Source organism: Microcebus murinus, chromosome 3 (assembly GCF_040939455.1).
Source record: "Microcebus murinus isolate Inina chromosome 3, M.murinus_Inina_mat1.0, whole genome shotgun sequence".
Classification (NCBI taxonomy): domain Eukaryota; kingdom Metazoa; phylum Chordata; class Mammalia; order Primates; family Cheirogaleidae; genus Microcebus; species Microcebus murinus.
Genome location: NC_134106.1, coordinates 34,587,435 through 34,590,345, shown reverse-complemented (window position 1 = coordinate 34,590,345; position 2,911 = coordinate 34,587,435). Strand labels below are relative to the sequence as shown.

The following is a 2,911-nucleotide window of genomic DNA, read 5'->3' as shown; positions in this document are numbered from 1 at the left end:
TCCCTCTAGGGCCCAGAGTCTAGACCAACATTGTCCAATAACGTGAACCACATATGCAATTTAACATTTTCTAGTAGCCACAGTAAAAAAAGTAAAAACAAATAGGTGAAATTAATTTTAATGATATAGTTGTTTTAACTGAATATATACAAAATATTATAATTTCAACATAATCTAATCCCTATATATGGAATCATTATAATTGTATTGGATCTAATGTAATCGATGTAAAAATTATCAATGAGATATTTTACATTCATTTTCAATTCCAAGTCTTTGAAATCCAGGGTTGTATTTTACCCTTATGGTGCATCTCAATTTGGCTGCCACATTTCAGGTACTCAATAGCCTTATGTGGCCAGTGGCTGCCATATGGGACAGAGAAGGGCTGGACTCTGCCGCTTGTCTCCCACCCAGTCAGCTAGTTCCATCATCCTGTCTTTGGTTATAATCTCCTTGAGAGGTTCTTGTCTCTCTGACTGACTCCTTTGTTTGTGTTTTTTTTTTTTTTTGAGACAGAGTCTCACTTTGTTGCCCAGGCTAGAGTGAATGCCATGGCGTCAGCCTAGCTCACAGCAACCTCAAACTCCTGGGCTCAAGCAATCCTGCTGCCTCAGCCTCCCAAGGAGCTGGGACTACAGGCATGCGCCACCATGCCCGGCTAATTTTTTCTATATGTATTAAGTTGGCCAATTAATTCCTTTCTATTTATAGTAGAGACGGGGATCTCGCTCTTGCTTAGGCTGGTTTTGAACTCCTGACCTCAAGCAATCCGCCCGCCTCCGCCTCCCAGAGTGCTAGGATTACCGGTGTGAGCCACCGTGCGTGGCCAGACTGACTCCTTTGGATTGATGCATTTTTTGGAATGCTGTTAGAGGTTTCAGATCTTCTGTGCTCCCTGGTCCACATAGTATGGACCAGCCCTACTCCATTCTGTGCCCAGCCTTGACAATCTCATTTGTCTGGGAGGGAAGTTCAAATAGGTGAAGTTCATCAGGTGCTTCTCAAATACCCATCTACTGGTTCATGTTGACTGTCTCACACCACTGCTACCCAAATGTCAGGCGTTAAGGTCTTGCAAAGGAAACAGAAAGCTTGGGAGGCAGAATCACCTGAGAGGTAAAGTTATTCTTAGTGTCAATCACTTAGGACACCAGTAAGTCTTTAGATTGGAAATGAAAACTAAGGTACACGACAAGGTGGGGTATAGAAGCACTTTCTCTCTCTTGGTTCTCAGTTGCACAAAGGGTAGGGGCCTGTCATACAGCCCTAGGGGCCTAAGGACAGGTGAGGACTTGGAGCATGAGGGATCAAGACAAGGGGCTGGTGAAGTGCCAAATCCTTTGAGCTGGGGCAGTAGTCTTCAAACAGTGCCCTGTGAAGTTCCCAGGTCGTAGAGATCCTCTGGGGGCTGCCCAGAATAGGATGCAAGGGGAGCAAAGGCTTCTTGTTCTTTATAGCATCCATCGACACCTAATGTATATTTACTTTTAAAAAATTATGATTAAACTTTACTTCACAGTTTTCAGGAGTACTGGTCAGATATTTTATAGAATGTCTATATGTACTTTTTTTTTTTTTTTTTTTTTTTGAGACAGAGTCTCACTCTCTTGCCTGGGCTAGAGTGCAGTGGCGTCAGCCTAGCTCACAGCAACCTCAAACTCCTGGGCTCAAGGGATCTTGCTGCCTCAGCCTCCTGAGTAGCTGGGACTACAGGCATGCCCCACCATGCCCGGCTAATTTTTTCTACTTTTAGTTGTTTTCCTAATTTCTTTCTATTTATAGTAGAGACAGGGTCTTGCTCTTCCTCAGGCTGGTCTCCAACTCTTGAGCTCAAGCAATCCTCCTGCCTCAGTCTCCCAGAGTGTTAGGATTACAGGTGTGAGCCACCGTGCCAGGCCTATATTTACTTTTTTCAAATTTAATTTAATTAATTTATTTTTTTCAGACAGAGTCTCACTTTATTGCCCAGGCTAGAGTGAGTGCCGTGTCGTCAGCCTAGCTCACAGCAACCTCCATCTCCTGGGCTCAAGCGATCCTACTGCCTCAGCCTCCCGAGTAGCTGGGACTACAGGCATGGGCCACCATGCCCAGCTAATTTTTTCTCTATATATTTTTAGTTGGTCAATTAATTTCTTTCTATTTTTAGTAGAGACGGGGTCTTGCTCAGGCTGGTTTCGAACTCCTGACCTTGTGCAATCCGCCCACCTCGGCCTCCCAGAGTGCTAGGATTACAGGCGTGAGCCACCACGCCCAGCCTATATTTACTTTTTAATATATCATCTTCTTTCTCTATTAGCATGTAAGCCCCAAATCTAGAGATTTGGGGCTTCATTTTTTTCCCCAAGTCCCTGTAAGGACCATCAAAAATTGCCAATGCCAACTATATCATAAGTCATCAAGGTAGGGTATTGGGAAAAGTTTTCAATTAGCAATAATCACGGCTCAAATAAATCTCATTGGCTACAATACTGCCACAGTGCAAAGTTCTACATAGACCTCACATTTTGCTCATTGCTATAATATATCCTCCAATAATACAACAGTGCCTAGAGCTAGAGCACAAAGCCATTTCTCAATACATGTAGAATGGAAGGATGGACAAATAAACAAATTGTGGTCCTGATGTATGGGAAGCTTAGAAACAAACTGCATCACAAGCCATCTTCCAAGGGGCCCAGAGATGCGATTGAATGCCGCTGCCCTCAGGGTGCCTGTTGTTCATCTGGGTTCACCCTGAAGAGCACACTGAGTGTTGGCAGAGCCAATAGAAATTTCAAGGAATGTGTTAATCATCTCAGCAGGACCCTGGAGGGCTCTGGAGAAGCTTGAGACACAGGTAGGGCCATGAATCTTGGCCTCACACAGAAGGGAAATCGACCAGCTCAGGGGAAGGCAGTCACTCCTCCAC

The 2,911-nt window shown here is 44.3% G+C and overlaps 1 non-coding gene across 1 annotated transcript; it reads right to left on the bottom strand.

Annotated features, from left to right (window-relative positions):
* Positions 1 to 2,348: 2,348 nt before the first annotated feature.
* Positions 2,349 to 2,489, bottom strand: LOC142870245 (U4 spliceosomal RNA). The gene has a single exon (XR_012918682.1). It is a non-coding gene; the product is annotated as a U4 spliceosomal RNA (small nuclear RNA).
* Between the last annotated feature and the right edge of the window lie 422 nt (positions 2,490 to 2,911).